At 37.2% G+C, this 21,757-nt stretch overlaps 2 pseudogenes; one reads left to right on the forward strand and one right to left on the reverse strand.

Moving 5' to 3' along the window:
- Positions 1 to 1,980: 1,980 nt before the first annotated feature.
- LOC109046335 lies at positions 1,981 to 4,587 on the reverse strand (annotated as a pseudogene).
- Positions 4,588 to 18,704: 14,117 nt separating this feature from the next.
- Positions 18,705 to 21,422, forward strand: LOC109079686 (annotated as a pseudogene).
- Positions 21,423 to 21,757: the final 335 nt, after the last annotated feature.

A 21,757-nucleotide genomic window follows, 5' to 3' on the forward strand; every position in this document is an offset into this window, starting at 1 on the left:
GCTCAAGTTACTACTCCACATTGGTGGCATGTTGAGCTGAGAAGGCACTTTCTTTTTTTTTTTTTTTTTTTTTTTTTTTTTTTTTGTTTGGAAGCCATATTTGAAAGCATTTTTTACTTTCGATCCAAAGTGATTTTCCCAGAGGATGCACCACATCCTGCAAATTTATACATATTTAAGTAGGACCCATTACTGTCGTGCGCTCACTTTAAACACACTCATACTGTACAAACACTGGCTCAACTATCACCCTGCTCTCCCCTATGTTTTTTCATAGTCAAAATCCTGGGGAAAAATTGATATTAAATTTGCAATCAGCTTAAACTCTAAATTGTATTTTAGTATTTGCTTTCGTCACACTGCATGACTAAAGTGAAAAAATGCAAAAAAAAAAAAAGCTAAAAGGTCCAAAAAAAAGCTAAAAGGTCCAAAACATCAGTAGCAGATCATATATATATCATTATATACATATATATATTAGATATATACGATATATATATATATATAACGTATATATAATATATATATTGCACCTGACTGTTTCAGTAAAATGTGATGTAAAATGTATTTTTTTTTTACATTTATTGTTGTAGTAACCCCTATTAATCAATTGGTTAATCAATGAATGTCACCACATGGTTGGCACTCTCGGCTCATTATTAATTCAGCTTTAATGCACTTTTATTGTCTTTTACCGAGCGTAACACAATCAGGCTTGATATCAACTGATTCACGGGAGGTCTGCAGGAATATCTGTGCAGTTAAAACATGTTGTTGCGATAAAGGAAAGTGTTTGCTTTGTCCTTGTAGTCAAAACAATCTGACAGACGCTTCACGAATCCTGAAGGTGCAGTTAAAAAAAGAAATGTGTTAGAAGAGTGTTTCAAAATGCTCGTTTCACGTTTTCCACTGGAGAGTAAAGAATCCTGACTGTTCTTTTTAGAGACAAATCTCAAGAACAACAAAAAAGCTACACTGTTAATCTTCACAGTTTACAGGTTTTTTAACTTCAATGTGCAAGGCTTCCCGTTATTGCAAACTTGTATTTATTGTCATATAAATTTTAATTTATTATCGTAGTCATAAACACACTGGTTTGTGCAGCAAACAGTTTTACTGTTGACTTTTTCTAGTTATTAATAGCCAGCTAGTTAGAGCTGGGTAGATACAATTGTACCCCATATTGATTACAGATTACTTGATGAAAACTGTAATCTAGGTTACTCATTTTAGGTTATATATATTCTGACTACTTTTTAGATTTACTTTTAAAATGCTTTTTTTTTTTGTACTTGTTTTAAACTTACCATTAAACATGCCATATTGATTTAAAAACAACAATTTATATCAACATCGTCGTGAATATCTAATGACTGTAATCCATAAAAAGGTAACTGTAATCGCTAAGGAGCATACAAAATGTAAATATACTCTAATTATGAGTACTTGTTTTTTTGGATCAGTTTCCCAGCTCTGCGGGCTTTAATGAAACGGAATCGTCTCGCACATTCACAGAAATAGCTTGCAAAACAAGGCAGTGCTTCCTTTGAAAACGTTTGTTTATCTCCTGCTCACACACGAACAATACATTTTTTTTTTTTAAAACTCACAAACAATCCTGTCGTGTCAAATTTTGGTAAGTCATTAAAGGGATGGTAGGGTTCCGGCAGCCTCTATTGGAAAAGATGTAGATGTAGGTCAAGCTGGTCAGCTAGTGAAATTAATCAAAACAGTCAATGATTAGATCAGTTTAACCATTAAACTGTGTCAATATTTCGGATTGCCTGGGCCTTCTTCTGTGGCACAGCTTAAAGATATTTACATCGTAGATAGCGAGCAAAGGCTTGTCGATACGTCTCGTTGAAAAGGGGGTAGATCAGAGGATTCACTCCAGAAGGAGATATATCCCACCCAGACAAAAAACGTGAATGCAGGTTTATAGAGATGCTTCGCTGCTGCAGTTGTCCTGACAGATGGCGATCAGCACATTGGTGATGAGAGACAGGAGACCACATGACCAGGAAGAGAAGAGAACACAATCCCCCAAGACTTTGGAGGCCGTCGCTCATTGTTCAAAGATTGACAAAACGTGCCCTCGTCTGCTTTGGCCTTGCGGGGACCTTGTTGCAGGACTTGCTGAGGAGGACTTCCTGTTCAGCAGGATTGTGTACTTATCCCAGCAGAAGAATGTTTTGGAGTATCGCCTGACTCTCTTGCGGGGAAAAGAAGTCGCTGGGCCCTCGGTAGAACACGGGGCGCTAGAGTGAGGTAAGGGGGGAGCAGACCAAGGTAATGATGACACAATGAGGAGACGAAGAAGGCCACAGGGACGAGCCAACAAGGACGAAACGAGGCTCAGTCAGGGTGCAGGTGTTCATTTTTACAAAACACCTTCTTCTTGTCCTGGAAACCCATTACTGGAATGGGCAGCGACAACACTGGAAAAAAAAGAGCAAGAAGAATGAGGAATCAGTTCAGAAAGCATGTTTAATCCATCACATCCCACAGATTTAATGAAAGTGTGAACAGTCACACAGAGCCATTTCATTCCAGTTTGCCTCACTAAAAAAAGTAAAAGCAATTAAATAATATAATGTTTAATGGCACTGTTATTGATTCTATAACACATAACCAGGTATGTGAGTCGTATTCTAAAATTGCAGATTTGAAGTGTAAAAATAAAAAAGATTTTCACTGTAGTTTAAGTGAAACAGAGAAAAATAATAAATCTAAACTTTTTTTTTTTTACTATGTTTTTAGAAAAAAGCATGCAGTTTGTTTCACTGTGCAATCCAGGGGACATACAATATGTTCAATAAATTAAAGTATACTATATAATACCTAATCAAGAGCATAATAGAATGGAAGCCAGATCTGAAATGGAAAAACTGTGACAGACTTTTAGTGTGAGGAGAATAAAAGTATTTTCATGACTTGAAAAAACAAGCATATGATCTATTGGTCGAGAGATCAGTATTAGAGCATTTGCTCATTTCAAGTCAAGAGAGCCCCCCCCCCCCCCACAACCCCAACCCCCAGTTTCCCCCCCAAAAAAAACATTTCTATAGCACAATTTTTGTGCACATCTGTGTGCAGACTGAAATCAGTAGCCCACAACAAATACACAGCTTTAACATTAAGATCAACCAATTCTAGCATTGTATCACTGCTCATTATAACACATACTAAGATATGAAAACTCTTGACCAAGAACGGGAGATGCTTCTTCTGGATTAGGTACATGCATGGCTGCAAGCTGCTTCAAAATGAGCCTTAACCAAAAAAACATAAGAAGAACTGTTCAGAAATATCAAACTTAATTAACCAAACAAGAGATGCTCATATGGTTGGTGAGTGTTAAGCACAAAACCATAAGAAGAACTGTTCAGAAATATCAATCTTTATGCATCAGAAATGCTAAATCCATACGGAAAACACGGCTGATGGAGCAAAAACGGCGCGCAGACCTGATGCAGCAGTTGATTCAGTACTGTATATCATCATTTAGTGCTGTGTACTCTCTAGGTTCAGATGTCAAGCAAAGTCCTTGGCGCACCAGGAAGCACACAGAAACAGGGTCAAAACGCTTGCCTGACTAATGTGTTGATTCAGTACTGTATATCATCATTAACCAGTATTTCTGAACTGGATGCTTCATTCTCACCTACAGAAACGGTCCAGACACTGATTATTTTGATCATGGTCTTGTGAAGTGAGTTGCTACGGCTGTATTTGATTGGATTACAGATGCCGATATAGCGGTCCAGAGAGATGGCGCACAGGTGCATGATGGAGGCTGTGGAGAAGAGCACGTCAAGGAAGATCCACAAGGGACACAGCAGTTCAGGGAGAGGCCAGGTGTGATCTGGAAACAGGCAAGAAGAGGAGACGTTTCAGAGACACAAGCACAAACTGATATGAGTAGAGTTAATAAACCGTGGTAACACTTCAGTTTAGGGACCTAAGCTCACTATCAACTCGTTGCTTATTAGCATCACATTACTAGAATGTATTTCCAAGTTGTTCTCTACATAATATATTATATAATATACTGATATTACAGTTACTTTCAATTGCCATTACAGAATTAGCTGTACTCTGGTGCATCTCACAAAGATTATTGGATTATTGTCTGGATTATTTTTGACCACAAAATTGAAAGAAAAAAAATATTTTGCTTAAAGACAATGAAGCCCATTCTAAGAAAATCAAGATTTGTTTTTTAAGATTTATTTTTATAACCCTTTTATATCTATTATATATATATAACCTTTTACAACTATTAGTTTTTGAATTTTTCAGACATTTCTTGACAGCTTTTGTGAGACCATTTTCATTTTCAAATGTGTAGCTGAAATGTAAATTTATGTACTGTAACGGTAGGTTTTAAATTTTTGTCTGTAGTACAGTACTTACTGTAAAGAATACTAATTAGTGAGGCTGGCATTACAAGGAATCCCACCAGCATGTCTGCCACGGCCAGTGAGCACAGGAAGTAGTTGGTGGCATTGTGCGTTTTCTCTCGATGGACACAGCCATAATTACCAGTATATTCCCCGCAACAGTAAAAAATATAACGCCAGGCATGAAACAGGGCTGGACAGTTCTTCACCGTAGGGTTGCGTGTCCTCTAATTCTGTGAGGTTGGATTTGAAATAGATATGGTTGAGGTCCAAAGAGACATTCCAGGGGAGGGTAACATTCAACAACGCCATTGTGTTAAAAGCAAAACTGAAGTCTGATAAGGCTCTCAGGAGCAACTGTCAGTAGTGATTCTGTGCGATCAGTCTCTGGTGTCAACTGACTTCAGGCCGTCTTTATTAGAACTGTTTACTCCTGAGGTTGTGCGTCCCTACACCTAAAACAGATGGAAATACTGGTTAGACAGACAGACAGACAGACAGATAGATAGATAGACAGACAGACATAATGGTTTTAGGTTCATTACATTTCTGGTGAAGAAGCTGTACACATCCTATTCTTCTGAAGCGCGATTATTAAACAAATATTGACACATGTAAATGTCTGCTTAAAAACTGAAATGTCTCGTCTCGTTTCACATAGGAAAAAAGATCAGACATTTAACTCTTTAAGTGTTATGAGTTCAGCTCTAGCTTCTACATCTGGTAGCAGATATTCTGATTGTATTATCTAGAAGATGTCTTCATACCTGTGCAGTTTATAAGATATAGAAAGACTAGACTTTGTTGAAGCTTGCCAAATTACACCATCATTTGATGTACAATGAATTATCTGAAGCAAAACTTAAGAGCCACTGGACTCCAAAACGTCTTAGTCTGATAACTGTCTGAATTGCCCACAATTGCTGAACTCAGCGCTTTATTTCAAAGCATGAGACAGCATGAGATCCATGCATACTGTTTGCATCACACGTGTTGCATCACATTACATTGTATTGAAATATTGCAATTTACTCTGTAAAGTTACAGTAAATTCGGTGGTGTTAAAATTTCAGTGTAAGGCCTTAGGTATACCAACTTGTTATATCTTGTCTCAATTTGGAATCCAGCCTGGCATAACTCATCTTGAATGCTGTACTCTAAATAAACACATTTACAATTTTAAACACATATACGATTCATATTTGTGAGGGATAAACTTTCAGTCTTACAACCCTGACATGACCATGACATGTATAAAGTTCCTAGATCACTTATATTTATTATATATTTTATAACTCCATAACTTTGAAAACTTTTAATTTATTATTTTTTTAAAATTTTATTATTTTTTGCCCGAAAAGAGTTTCATTAGTTAAACAACTGGCAACAGTTCAATTCTGTACTTCTGTCCTTCACAGCCTTGTTTTCATTCCTGATAAAATATTTAAATATGACTAAGGTCTATGAGATTACAAAGCTGCAAGTGGGAGCAAGATTTCTCAATGAATTATGATTTTAATTTTCCTCACACAAAGTTATCTAGACTAGGAATGTAACTGCACAAGTCTACATGGGCTACATTTATAGTTAATTATATTTTTATGTCCTTCCTGGAGCACCCATGGTCACTGTGTAGATCACTGTATTGAAAGTGTGACATTAACATTATCCTCTTTTATGTTTTCTAGGGAAGAAAGAAGGACATAAGGGTGTGGAACAACTTAAGGGTCGAGTAAATAATGAAAGCACTCTCATTTTTAGGTAAACTTTTCCCTATGTGTGTGATTTATTTCTTCACACTTGGATGATGAGTGTAAACAAATGTGACTTGATTTGCATAGCTTACAGTAATTTGCCTGTTATCAGCAGAAAATGCTGTCTTGACTTGTAGTCAGGTATATTTCTTGATCTTTCACTTTTTGCCTTTGGCAAAACAAGACTCAGTGATTGCCAAACTGCATGCTTACTATACGAAATTAGGACTTGTGATACAGCTATTGATCATAGAACAGATTTAAAAGGAAAACATCTTCATTTGCAAAAGAAAGAGAAGAGAAAAGTCTATTGTAAAGGAATGGGGATGAACACTGAATGGCAGAACGCTAATACTTGTCACAATGTTACAATGACTATTTAAGCAAACGTTCACGTACACACATTAGCAGAATACAATTGTGTAGCGTATCAGGCCTGAACCAGACAAATTAAAGATTTGATCGTAAGCATGGTTGAAACAAGAGAAGCCGAATTCCTCGGAAAGGCAACAGGATGTTGTAAATCAACTCCTGGCACCACAGTCTGAAGCTAGATAACCAACCAGCTCTTTCACAGAACAGCTTTCAACATTAACACCATTAGAACAATAATTGACAATTTCAATCGAAGAAGAGATGGTCAAATTTGGGGCAAGTAATCAAAGAGATGCACAGCGTTACCATCACATGTAAACCCATGATAGTAATCATGATCACAAAGCTCTTTGGATTGACTTCCCCCACCTCGAAGGAAACCAGGACTGAAATTCCTAAGGAGACCTGTTAACCCCTCTGGTCTTCACAGGACATATCCTTACTCCCCAGAATGGCACAGAGAATGCCTTCCAATGCATATATGCATCAAAATGAACTCAAAAAAGACTTCTAAATGGATATCAGTCCATTGCTTAACTCCATATCATACATGTAACCCCACACATTTGATTATAATGTTTCTAATCACTTATTATGTATGTCTTTTTAAATAACTTCTTGAATAGCTTAAGGGATCATAGTCCTGTTTAGTATGTGTGTGTGTTAGAATATTCTTGCTTGAAACGTTTCTGACCATCAGTTATTTGTCAAATGTATCATATTCTTGTTATAGGAATCATGTCCAAATTATACCCTGCAAGAGCGGGAAATTCGGACCACATACTTGATAATATAAAATATGATTTATGAATGGTGTGGGACAAACAATGCAACACCCCGAGAAAAGACAATATCTAATTGGTCAAGACAACATTTGAGGTGTGGCCAAAATGCCAGTTTAAATACTCAGGACACCATCAAATTTTGCTTTTAGCTTTTGCTTTTTAGCTTTTGCTTTTTAGCCTTTTGCTTTTGGCTTTTAGCCTTTGCTTTTTAGCTTTTAGCCTCTGTTTTTTAGCTTTTTAGCTTTTGCTATCAGATCATGCCGGCTTTTAGCTTTGCTTGTAGTTTTAGCTTTTTAGTCATGCTTTGTCATCACTTTTAGCGTTCTTTCATGACGAGCGCCGTTCCAGCGTGCTTCGGCCTGCACACCTGCTGCTACTTAGCCACGATGAGAAGAAACACCACCTAGTCTCGTCAACTTTACTTCTGTCCTTTTACTTAGTTTCTTTTCTTTTCCGTTTGAGAGTTTCGTGTTCTGAGTTAAGTTTTGTAACGCCGTGTCTCCGAGTTGACCTCGCGTGCCCGTCTGAAACTTCAACCAGCCCACAACTCCGCATCTTCAGCCAACGCCCAACCACGGGCTTCCCAAGACGTCACTTCAACGGACTACTGAACTTCAGCCAATCAGCAACTTCGGGAAACCCCCTTTTCAGCGACAACAAAGGAACCCCGTTACACAGGCATCACAAGTAACGTACCTCCAGACTCTCATCTGTAATGGTGTTATCTAATATAATTTTAACCTAATTGATGAACTTAATGCGAGGGTTAATTAAGTGACTGATGGTTTGTTCATGTCTATGCAATTTCACGTATTGCTGTAAACTTGGGATTTCACATTTTCATTCTCTTAAACGCATTCTTCCCTAACTTTTTATCTTCCTGCATCTTGTGTGAATGTGTGAGTGCGTGTGCTTATGTGTTAGATTAGATTATATGTCTTAGATTTATCTTATAAAGCCTTATTCATATTGAAAAGAGAAGTATCTTGTGTTTTGTGCTTACAAGTTAATGTCTTAAACTGCCGATCTTGTTTACTGTGCTAATTAATAGTGTTTTCACTATACTGTGGATATATATATATCCAGCGCAGATTTGATGGTAAAACGGCTCGTTCAGTGAATCGCTGGCCGTTTCAGTAATCAGCCGTGAAACAGTGATTCTGTTCAAATTCCCTTTAAAATCTTAAATGATTCCCTTTGAGCTAAATTGACCTGTTTCCCTTACAGTTGTCAGTCCTGTATTTGAGTCCTTAATACAATTACCTTCACACACAGTTCAGTTATTTACGGGTGTGACAACCACATTCTGTAACCGAACTCACACCCGTAAATTTTCAGGACTCACAACCGCATTACGTCATACAGAGCGAGAGAGAGTCGATCAGCCACACAAACGCACGTCTACCGTGTGTTACGTGTTTTCGGTAACTTTTTACAGTGACAAAAAAATGTGTGTCTGTCATCTGAAAGTTTTATATCCCGTCAGTTTTGTGTTCTGCGCGGGACTCAAATGCTCCTCTCCACCCACATTTGAAGGCTGCTGTCGGTTACTGAAGATTTGACTTAAATAACTCGCAGCTCGATTGGACTCTTGTTATGTCAGAAAGTGATTATGTATTATGCACATCACCATATTTGATTTTACTTTGGTTACTGTCGCTATGGTTACTGGTAACCCAGACAGCAACATAGTGTTGGCCCAGATCCGGCCCACATCTGGCCCACGTGAAAATCCATGCGGGCCAGATGTGGGCCGGATCTGGGCCGAAACTGCTTACTGTCTGGGAAGGAATACGGGCTTCACTCCCATTGCACGTTCATACAGACAGTATTCTAAACACAACTGTAAGCTGCTGTGTGAAAGGGACATTTGGAGACTCACACCTGTTTTACAGTGGCCATCATGTGTTAGCTGGGCCTGACAGTGTGAACGTAGCCCTAAACTGCCATCCTCTCAGCATTTAAGCCAAGAATGCCAGTATACAGGGCAAGGAACTAGTTCAGCATGTTGGTTCAGTGCAAAGCAGCACTTGTGAACTTTACTCTCAAGGAAAGTTCATTAAATAAATATTTGATAACAAATATTTATTTGAGTTATCATGATTTTTTTTTTTGGCTAAATGTGAAGGACGAAGAATGTTGTTCTAGGAACTTGTGAGTAGGGGAGGTTTTTTTTTTTTTACTTTTTGTCAGCAGATATGTAAAATTAATTCTTCTTAATGGATTAACAGTGCCATGGAAACTTTGTTTTTATATGGCAGGAAAAAGTATGCAAATTGTTTGAAAATATATGCATTTATTACTCATAAATTATGGACAAAAGTCACAGTTATGGACAAACACAATCCGACCAATAACATGCGCACAAAAAGAGCGTTTGTTGCATGAAGCATGTTAGTGAACTTACTAACAAATCTGTTCTTTTCAAGAATGCTGCAAAAAGACTACAAAAATGTTCACAGCATAACAGAACCTGTTATCAAATGTAGAAAATTCTGAACTATTGGCACCTCTCCATAGGAACGGGACTCCGACATCCTGCAAAAGATCCCTCTCAACATTGCAATAAGTGGGGGAAAAAAAATAAGGATAACAACAAAAGCCTCCAGCAAAGATGCACAGACTGCAGAAGTCTTTGTGTGTCCACTATTAGAAAAGTAAGAATGGTGTTCGTGAAAGGACAACAAATAAGAAACCACTGCGGGCAAAAAAATTGCTGCATGTCTCATGTGTTACCACAACCATCTGGATGTTCAGCAAAGCTTATGGGAAAATGTTCCCCAACACCAAAAACCTCATCTCAACTGAAAACTATGGTGGATGAAGCATCATAATTTAATCCTGCTTTGCTGCTTCAGGGTCTGGACACTTTGCAATCAATGAATTCAAATGTGCATCAGGATATTCATGACTTCAAGCTTTAGAGAGGCTTGGTGATGCAATAAGATAATGACCCAAAGCACACAAAGAAATCAAATAAAGTATGGCAGAAAAATACGAAAATGTGTGTTTTCCTGAGTACCGACCTTAAGTCAAATGAGATGCATAACCTAAAGAGGGCTGTGCCATCAAGACAGCCCTGAAATATTGATAAACTGAAGGTTTGTGTGGAGGGAGCTTGCTGCAGGAAATGTTTAGTGGAGGTATTGCTGCAAAAGGAGAGTCTACAGGTTACTAAATTCACTTACTTTCCTCAAATGATTACTCAGTATATGCAACAAAGATGTAAAAATTCCAGACATTTTCAAAGTGTTAACAAACCTTATTATGTATCTAATGTATGTATTAGGTGTGTCATTTTCACTGCTGGCTGCCAATATTCCTCTTTTGTCATAAAGTTTAATGATCATACCAACCCTGTTACAAACTACAACAACAACAACAACAACAACAAAGAGCAAGCTGGGACACCAGAGGCTGGATTGACTAAGAAAGACATAAGTACATTTCTTGAAAATGTTCAAAGATTTTCTTAAGAACATCTTTGGTTTTCTTAAGAAGAAAATGACAGGCCTCAAGAATACCACACCAACCACAAGCAAGCTTTGTCATTCATAAAATAATGACCTAAAAACCACTAACAAACGGTTGCATTACATAACGTAACATTTTATGTAAAATGGGACAAAACAAGAATAACACTCTCTATTCACTGCAGTACAGCTACTGTAAATCTAATTATTTTGATAATATTTCAGATTACCACTTATTATTGCGGAAAACCACTGTCTTATTCCGTTTTGTAATATATTAGATTCTGAACTCGTTTAACAGTTTTGAAGAGAGTATGTAAATGTGCAAACTTGTCAGACTTGTGTTGCTATTTTGTTATTTTTCTGTCCCCATGTGCTCCCCGTGACCCAGTTTCTCCTTTGTTTGATTGTGTTCATTTGATTCAGGTGTGTCTTGTCAACTACCCTCGTTTCGTCCTGTATTTACGTGTTGTTTGCCCTATGTTTACTGTCTGGTGTTGGTTGTCAGGGTGTTACGTGTGTCTCCTGTCTACCCTGTGTTGTCCATTGGTTTATCTATTAAAGATTATTATTCCTGCGAACTCTTATGTCTCCGCATTCCTTGCTCCAACACAGTACACACCGTGACAAAACGGGCCTGTAGAGCTTTGCCAGTGGTTATGTCTGGGTGCGAAAATAATGCGTGCAATATTTGTTGAATGCTTTTGGTCATAAATGATTCACAGACTGCTGTGGTGCTCACTGTGTGACGTAAAAAAAATAACTGTAAATGCTTATTTTTATATTTTAGAAGATTCTTTTTAGTTGTTTGTTTGTTTCTCAAGCAAGAAATCATTTTTTTTTTTTGTTTAGGAATACAAAAACATTGTTTTCAAAGCAAGAAATCAGCAGTTAAGAAGAACTGTATTTTTCAAGAATGATTTTGTGAACGCTAACAGTTGTATTTTTCTCATCATATGTAACTGCGAATTTGGAAAGGATGCTTTTTCAAAATTTAAGTCTCAAATATTTTTCTAGCAGTATAAATGATTTCAGACTGCTTTGGCCTCCTGCTATCCTGAATCTAACTGCCTGCTTCATAGCCACTGCAGTGGTTTAATTTGTCATACAGTTTGCAGAAGGTAAGACCTGGTACAGTACAAGCATGACATTGATGTAACTGATCTTTAAACACACTCTATAGACTATCTAGTGAATAAACCCGTGCTCGGGATGAGTGGCCACTCGATATTTTATTTATTTATTTATTTTTTCCTTGACTTTAAATAACAATCAAATTAAATTATAACTAGGCATTGTAAAATTGTTTATTATAGGGGAGACAGAGGCTGTCACACTTTTTTTCCTCCTGAAAGCAGTTTGCATGGTAGCTTTTATTTTTTTTTGAAACTCACATCTGCTATTGACTGCAGAAAAAAAAACCTATTGAACATTTCCGGCGTTACTGCCAAATTTGTCGTCAGCAAAAGTAATGTAAACAGTAAAATGATTATAAAACAAAAATCGATGAATTAATCATCTCTACAGTATGTGTAGATATGTCGAATCATTGTTTTTCCCTTCATGCACAATCTTGTCTGAACGTCGTTATACGACAATATTTTGGTTTGGAAGACAAATGATTTTCTAATACAAGAGAGTTTTGAATTAGATGCCCGAAACCAACATGCAATTCTACCGCCAAAAGAAAAAAAACTTTATAGGGTAACTTATGTCGGACATTTAGCCTTAGTTATTGCTGTTATGACTCGTCAGTCTCTCTAGTCTTATAAATACTCCAGGCTACTAAATGTATCCCAGTCAAACGAAGAAGAAGCACACAGTCTTACCCTTCACCCTGTGGCCGCACTGTGCTCATAGTGTCTGCGCCTCTCGCGGTGTCCCAGTCAAGCGCCGCGCGCGCCTTTCATTTATCAGCGCTGGGGAAAAAACCGGTGCTACTGAATGAGGGCAGGACGGTACATGACAAACCTGCTGTTTCAATTTCAGGCGTTCCTGACGTACAGTCACACTAGTGCTAGTGTGTAGCCCATAATTATCTATTATACGGCAATTAATTACTTTAAATAGGTGATTAATAATACAACAGAGATGGTTGTTACTCTTTTGTTTTAACAACTGTAACAATGTTTTTTTGCGCTATTTATCAAACATTGACATATTTGTCGCATATTTATCTGCTACATGTTTTTTTAAACCTGAAAGTAGTGTACACGCATTTGTTTTAAACTGCAACATTGGAGCGGCAACGTTTAAGATAAAAATGAATCAACCATATCCACCAGTTTCCACCATAGTTTGTCAAATAACAAAAATCAGACTGCAGGCAAATCTGATTTTTCTTTAAATCAGATCTTTTCAGGCATACTGTCCGCACCAGAGGTGAAAACCATTCTTGAGTAAATGTACAGGTGCCTTACAGTGAAAATTACTCCACAAGTTACAAGTCACCCATTTCAAAACTATTTGAGTAAAAGTCTTAGAGTATCTGATTTTAACAGTATTTTACTTGTACTAAATATAGGCTCAAAGATGCTCTAGTCAAAGAGACATGCCAGTGAAAAACAGGAAAGTGTGTTGATTATTTAACCAAAATAAAACTGAATACCACAAAAACCGCAAAATAAGAATAACAATAAATACATAAAATAAAAAATAAAAAATAAATTGAAAAAAAAAAAAACATTTTCCTTAAATAATGGATAATAATGTTATTTATTTATTTATTTATTTGCTTAATTTGTTTATTGTACTTACAATTCTTCCAGTTTTGCACTGGATGTGCTAGTTTCTGCCTCATTGCCGGCTGCGGTCATGTCCGCATCTCATAACACCTGTGATTCACAACCACTTGCTAAGGAACGCGCATTCACGTAAATAAGCCTTGTTTACAAGTTTGTTGAGTAGGCCTAAGGGCAAAACGCACAAGATGCTGTATTTCAGAAATAGACTGCTGCAGAAAAAGCTAGATGCCATGCAAAATGTAATGTGTACTTGCAACACGCATTAAAAATCTAGTGAAGTAGGCCTAGAGAGAAAGAGTTGCTGATATCTTTGATACTCAGTAAAACTACAGAGTATCCAAAAAGATACTCAAGTACAGTAATTAATAATTACATGTAGGCTACTCAAATACTTTTACCCCTCTGGTCCGCACTATTATTTGCAAGGGATCAAATCAGATTTGTGTGTCCAGACATGACCAGCTTATCGCATTTCAAACCACCTCCAAATGTGTTTTGGATCAGATTAGAAAAAAAAGAAAGAAGGGTTTTTGTTTTTTTTTTTTTTTTTTTTTTTTTTTTTAATGTGCGTCAGCATTTTTTCCCACAGAATTGGGCTACTTTTAAACTGTTGCAGTGGGTTGATTTTTCCCCGTGGGTTAAAAGTTTTAAATATTGCACAACTTACATTTGACTGAATGTTTGTATTAAAACATTTTGCATTCTATCTATGAACTGTGCTAGATGTTAATTTTTATTAAGGAGGGCCACTGGTAGGAAGCCTTAGAGCTGTGTTTATGATCAATGTACAAAACAGTGACTGTAAAATATGTATTTTAGGTAGGCCTATGGAAACAGGACATTTTGAGTTTTAATATTTGGGATGGTCTGTGCTCTACATTGGGCTGTTTTTGACTGGCATGGTCTAGTTTTGTCACGCAAACCTGCAGGATCTGGCAACCTTGACTGTGTGTCATTTTAGATGATTTGTATTTCTAAAAAAAACATTACGACAGTGAGGGAGGTGCCGCAGTGGGCAAGTAATATAATTGGTGTGTCTGCAGTAAAGGTGAAATCGCCCGCTCCCGCGAGATTTGCGTTGTGTCCCGCGGGATCCCATTTTGGACGCAGCTCAACATTCCACACTCCCTTTTTTAGTTAATTAAGGTGTATCATCCGGGTAGCCTACTTAAAATGCACGTTTTCTTTTTGTGGAATTTACTTTCTGAACAAACAAACCACACAAACTATATAAATGACACATACACAACTGCATGGTAGCCTACGTAAGTACACAAAATGGGACTTACTTAGTAATTGTGCTATGTCTGTTTTTTTCTGACCACATTAAAGCAACTCTATGTCATTTTGTGTGTTTTTGTGATTTTCAGTTAAGTGGAATTCACTGTCGTCAATATATCGCTGTCGTAATCACAGCTGCATCAGAAATCGCACAGTTCCTAACTGTATAGTAAGCAGTAAAGTAGTATGCTTTATACAAAATCTTAGCATTCATAAAAAAGTATGACAGCGGCAAAAAATAAATAAAAAATAAATGAAAAATAAATAAATAGGCCTAAATGAAAACCCCTGAATGACCTCGACGAGACTCTGAAGTGTGCATATGATGGACACATTACTATCCCATGAGGCCACAGGAGAGGATTTGTGAATGGCAGCCGTCCGATTAACATCATACTACACACATTCATACTATATAGAACATACTTATTTTTTTAACAGTCACCAAGTAATTACTTGTTCAAAAGAAGTTCCCATTTAGAGTATATGCCATTTTGGACGCAAAGTTTTCTTTAAGCAAACGTAACATTATCATTTACTTTTTTATGCATTGAAAAATAAATTGAGCATGTGTTATAATAATTTATCTTACCTTACACTTTACCTAATGGAATGAACGTGAAGTTTTTATTTATTTTTTTTTTTTTTTGTAAGGGCTCTTTGTATCAGTTTGAAAATGGCTGTTCTTAAAGATTCTTCAAACCATTTTTGTGGTCCACAACAAAATAATATAGTTTCAGAACAACATGAGAATAAGCAAATACGGATTGCATAATGACAGAATTTTCCTTTTTAGGTGTACTGTTCCTTTTAGATTAAGAAATGTGAACTGTGATAAACCTGCAAGCCATTTTAAAAACCTGTATGACACACTTTCTTCTGTGGAACACGAAGAAGAATGCTGGTAACCAAAGAGTTTCGGTTCCCTTTAACTTCCACTCTGTTTTTGTTCTAACAATGGAAGCCAGTGTGAAATTAAACGGTTTGGTTACCAACACTCTTCAAATGATCTTCTTTTATGCCAACATAATAGACATAAATATTAGAAACAAAATGAGGGTGAGTAAGTGATGACAGAACTGGAATTTTTTTGTAGGGCTATTTCTGTAAAAGCATCATTGCAGAATCTACAAAGATGCGTGATTTAAATGATTAACATTCTTAAATGACAGAACGTTGGAAAAACAACTGATCATCACTTGTTTTACTAGAACTCCCTGATGAACACTTAGAAAAACAAAATATTTTGCATCTCAAACTTGGCAGCGATGAATTTGGAGGTAGAGTTAATGAGCTGCAGGGACTTCCTCATACTCACTGCCAAGTAACGCTCAAAATCAAAACATCAAAGGGCACACACAAAGAATGAAGGCTGTTCTGAAAGTAATTAAATAATTATGCTGCCTTGTTTTGGACAAATTGTAAGGCAGCATCCTTCAAGGTGATATATATGTTTCCTTCAAATCTCAAGAATGTAGTTCACTTCAGTGCCATCGCAGCTCCACTATTGTTTACGTGCATTATTTCTGTCAAATAGGAAAGAATCAAATACGATTTAAGATTCTGACATTTTCGTTTATATGAACTCTAAACATTGCAGCCTGATTCATTTACACATGCACTACATGTTTTCCTGAACAAAACCACAATGTTTGCACAGTATCCAGTAACCACATTCAGAACCAGAGGAAGCCCCAGTGATAATGTATTCTGCTACAGTGAGTATAATTATCATGTTTGCTTTAGACTATATAGTGTGTTTTCAGTCGTTTTAAAATGAAAATGGCCCTCATCCATACTGGTGTTTCCACTGTATTTCAGAAAAGATCTCCGTCCTCACTACATGAGCAAACACGCATCACATGACCATTCATGCACGTTCAAGTGTAAACAGGAAGTTGGTTGTTCACAGACCAGCTGGTACAACAATGAGCATGATCCAGCGTCTTATATAAAGGGTCCAGCATCTTTCTAGAAAACAAAACTAAACAATACAAACAGTTCTTACAACTATAACACAGAATACATCATGAAATATAATTGCAGGAGGGCAACAGGTGCACTAGAGCTACAAATAGCCTATGTTACGTCCTAGGGTGTATTTGTATTTGTTTTTTGCTCTCTCTCTTTTTGTTTGTACACCTTTTTGTTTCTTTATATTGTTAATTTGTAAAGGGGTCAGTAGAGGGGGGTACTATTATAATTTTGATCTTATTTTCTCTTGTTTATGTTAATACATGTATTTTCACTGTTTTCTTTTCTTTTCTTTTGTAGTTTAGTTCGTTTCTGCCTTAACTAGTTAGATGGGCTATGTTTGTTTTGGCCGGAGCCTCCTCTCAGAGTTTTTGAACCCTCTTACAATTTTTGTAAATAAATGAGATTTGTTATTCTTGACCTGAGTTGTATAGAGTGTTTTTGTAACCGCATTGGGTTTAAGTTGATCCTTCCTGCTGACAAGATGATGACATCACTGAAACATCAATGAACTGACCTTAACTGAAAAATTGACTTTTTTTTATTGTCCTCTTGCATTATTGACAAACTATTTTCCTCTTTGTTGCTGAAAGATTATTGGTTTTTAATCAACTTTAGTCAAATGTATTTGCAATCAACTGTAGACAGCTGTCTTTGTTTACAAACGTGTGAACCAAATGGCCCATATAATTAGCCTCTTAGGTCAACATCAGATCAATGAATGGGCTCTCCATGGGAGAGGTCCTGTCAGGTCATCATAAAGTTACACTATCATTGGCTCTCCATGGGGTGTTATTGTATTGTTTGAAGCACATTTGTTACCAGGTATAAAGGTCTGGTCTCACAGACAGTACCTTGGGTTAAGATTGTTTGAAGGATAACATGCTAACAACACTTCTGAGGAACTGCTACACTGCTACCTTCAATAAATTCTTCTCCCCACAAGAACTTTGGTCAAGCTTACTTATTTTCTGTATTAGAGAAATCTAGTACATTGGCGAGCCACCCAAACCTACTGCTCAGCCAAATACAGCAAAATCTAACAATTTGGCGAGCCAGCCAGGAGAGACTGACAAGAAGAGAACTCACCAACTGCAACAAAAAGTAAACAGAGTTTTGGAGATTCTACAGTTTTTTTTTGTGTTGAAGATCAATAGACTGCGTCTGTGGACACAAGTTATTTGAATCAACTTGATCCTGTCTCAAAGATCCTAATTTGGTGAGTGAAACTATCAGCTCTCTAAAATAACTTAAAGAAAATTTTTTCATAAGTAAGCAGATCATTTAATGTATGTAGCGGAACCATAACAACCAGTGTAGCACTGTTTAAGAATTTTGGCTTAGGCCTTTCTCTTGAGTCCGTAGGAACCTTTTAAATGATTTAGTTAATTCTCTTAATTCTGACTGTAGGAGCTATAGAAAAAGTGTTTATAGCTTGGTCCTGTTCTCTTGAGTCTGTAAGAATCATTTAAGAAAGAGGTTTAGTCCGTTCTCATGAGACTGTAGGAGCCATAGATGTGTAATTATAGGCGTAAGTCCTGTTCTCTGGAGTCTGTAGGAATTGTTTAAGAAACAATTTAGTCCAGTAATCAAGAGATTGTAGAAGCATAAGCTTGGTCCTTTCTCTTTATGTCTGTAGGAATTGTGTAAAAAAAAAAACAATTTAGTCCATTTGTCCAGAGACTGTAGGAGCCATAGATAGAATTGGGACTGATGTTGCTGCAAGAATTGGGAAAGAAATAATTTAGTCCAGTAATAAAGAGATTGTAGAAGCATAAGCTTGGTCCTTTCTCTTTATGTCTGTAGGAATTGTTTAGGAAGCAATTTAGTCCATTCATCAAGAGATTGCAGAAGCAGAGTCTTGGTCCTTTCTCTTTTTGTCTGTAGGAATTGTGCAAAAAAAAATCAATTTAGTCCATTCATCCATTGACTGTAGGAGCCTTGGAAAGAATTGGGACTGATGTTGCTGCAAGAATTCGAAATTCTTGACTGGGTGCTTATTCAGTAGCCACTATTGTACTTTTGAAATAAATGTTCTAACTGTGTTAGAAGATGATGGCATAAAGCCATGAAACTATAAGTTTGTTTGCCTTCCGTGAAACATACGGAAAGATATAATGTAAATTGTCTAAGGGACAAATTTGAAAAAGTAATTCAGCCTTCTGAGCTAGAACTCAATTCAGACATTAAACAAGGAAAATTTGCCTGAATGTAAATGTTTTGTTTTAAATGGAAGATTGAAAACTAAGCTGAGCATTTAAACTAATCATATGTCTGTGTAACTGAAAATGGTCAGTCTAACAGACTGCTGTGAATTTAAATCTGAATAAGTGCCTTTAACAGTTCTAACACCTTTTGTTCTGTTTTCACACCTCTGAGGGCACTTTGTATTTGCCATGGCTGACTCTGCCCAAAACAATGGCAATAGTCGTGCATTGAGGCCAACAACAGAAAGACATGGGACAGAACCTCCAAATGTTACCATTGATCAGATGTTGGATAATCTGAATGCATATCTGGACAAAAGGCTGGGACTGAGGAAGTGCCATGATGACATCTGCCAGAAGTACAGCATCAAGTACTCAGAGAGTGGACTATGGGCTTTGCCGGACATTAAAAGGGCTTATGGAAAGATGCAGCGCTTAAGGACAAACACCAACAGAGATGGCTTGTCTGTAATTTTGCTCAAACAAATTCGACAGCATCTACAGAGATGTGTAACTGACAAATTAGAACATGAGAACAAAGCAGAGAAAGCAAAGGTTCGAGCACTGGCTGAACAATTACAGACTGTAAAGAAGGACAAAGAAAGACTGTTACATGAGAATGACAAGTTGCTAACTTTGCTCTCCAAACGAATGGAATCAAAATCTTCAAGCAGCTCTGATAACAGTGATGCAGATATTAACACACATACTGAAATTACAAAGGACAAACTGAAGGTTAGACGTGCTCCTGTAATTATTAAGAACAGACGGACTGAAGTTGAAACTGAAAATGAAGAGGAGTATGAGAAAGATGGTGAACGACAAACTCGCACAGTAAAAAAGGTGCTAAAGAAATATGTTCCCTACAGAACATACCAGCCAGCTACTCCAGAGCAAGTTGACAAATGGTCAAAAGAATTGCCAGATGTGTACAAGCAACCACGGAAAGTTTGGCAATATCTTCAACGCTTGCAGAAAATCTACAATTTACATCCACTGGACAGTGTGGTGATTGTTAATGTTAATTTAAGAGACAATGACCAACAACGAATTACAGAAAGTGTTGAAAGAAGGATTGGTGAATCTCAAGAAAAACACTGAATCTGGATGGGGAAAGCGGTTCAAACCTTCTTATTTGAACTGAAACCTGCAGAGGTTAATTGGGCCAAAATTTACCTCTTGTGTGCAGAAGACAGGAGAAAGTGTTGCAGAGTTTGAAGAACGCTTCAGACAAACTTGGATGGAACATGCTGGTTTGAACAACAACATCGAAGAACTCTGTGAAGACAGTAGCATGCCTCTTAAAACCACATTTGTGAATGGACTGAAACCTGAGGTTTCTAAAACTCTTAAAATCAGGTATGATGACTGGGACAGCATTGGAACAACATTTATGCAGATTGTTGAATGGTCAGCAAAGATTGAAAGAACACAGGAAGTCGATCTCAGAGTTTTACAATCCAAAACCTTGTCATACAACAACACTAAAAAGAGAAAACAAAAAAAGTGAATATCAGAGACACTCAAAAGAGAAAACTCAGGGAAGATGTAGACATTGCAACGAAGATGGACACTGGATTCGTGATTGTAAGCTGAGTTTGAGACATCAAAGTGATGAGGACAACCTGTTGAAGAGGTTTCAGCATTTGACAGCCAAACAAAAACCAGACTCTGCTAAATGCTGTGGAGCCGCAGGGAAACTGAAGAACCTCTCTCTGCAGCACCAGCTAATGACATCTCATCCAAAAGCTGATGGACTCCATGTGTATGCAAACAAGAAAGGAAAAGCAAACACAGAAACCTCAACAACTGAAGCCAAAGATGATGTCCTGGTAGGCAGTGCTGCTAAACAACCCGTAAAGGAGAGAGGTGAACATGCAGCGGCATTAAGACAACTTCAGCAAGAATCACAAACAGTTCTTCATAGTAAACAGATTCAAATTGAATTGTCCAGGAAACAATCATCATTGTTAATGGAAGATGGAAAAAAACTACATGATGACAACCAATGCATTAAGGAAAACCACAAGGAAAATGGACTATGCCTTTTTGAACATGTCACAGGCCAGCCCATGTCCAATGAAAATCTAACATCTGACAGCCTTGTCCAAACTGATGAAAGACTCAGCCTGGCAGTACACAATGTCAAGAATCAAGTTTTGGCACCTCCAAAGGGGGGCCATGGTATAGTGCCCAACAAATGGGTAAAGATTAAAAAAACTGATGTGTCACAAGAATACAGATGGGAAAGACCAACTGAGGATCTTTTAGTATCTGATGCAGCAGTTAAGGCACTGGGAAACAATGAGTGGATTGATGTAAATTTGCCTAGAGATGAGGGATAGATGGCAGTAGTGTTTTTCAGAGTCCAGATATGGCGGGACTAGGGTTTTTAGGCTCTAGCTTGTCGCCTGAGGACGAAGACATGAACACACACCACTGATAAACACTGTAGTGTCCTGCCAACATTAAATAGGGACAGTTTTATTGGTAATTAGGCATATTTTGTTTAAAAACTATTTCTTTGGAAAGATTTGTTTCCCTTTTCTCTTGTGTGTGATTGTAGGTGTCCCAGCGTTTCAGAGGATGTACAAAGACATCCAACACTTGGACCAAACTGCACTGGCCACCTAGATGAACATGCCTGAACATCCACAGAACACAACAACATCCGCCACTTCCACAAGATCGCAACATTAAAATAAAAAAGAACTTAAAAGAGCATTCAAGATAATGCAAACCTCACCATGAACTCTTATTC

This window comes from Cyprinus carpio, chromosome A21 (genome assembly GCF_018340385.1).
Source record: "Cyprinus carpio isolate SPL01 chromosome A21, ASM1834038v1, whole genome shotgun sequence".
In the NCBI taxonomy this organism is placed as follows: domain Eukaryota; kingdom Metazoa; phylum Chordata; class Actinopteri; order Cypriniformes; family Cyprinidae; genus Cyprinus; species Cyprinus carpio.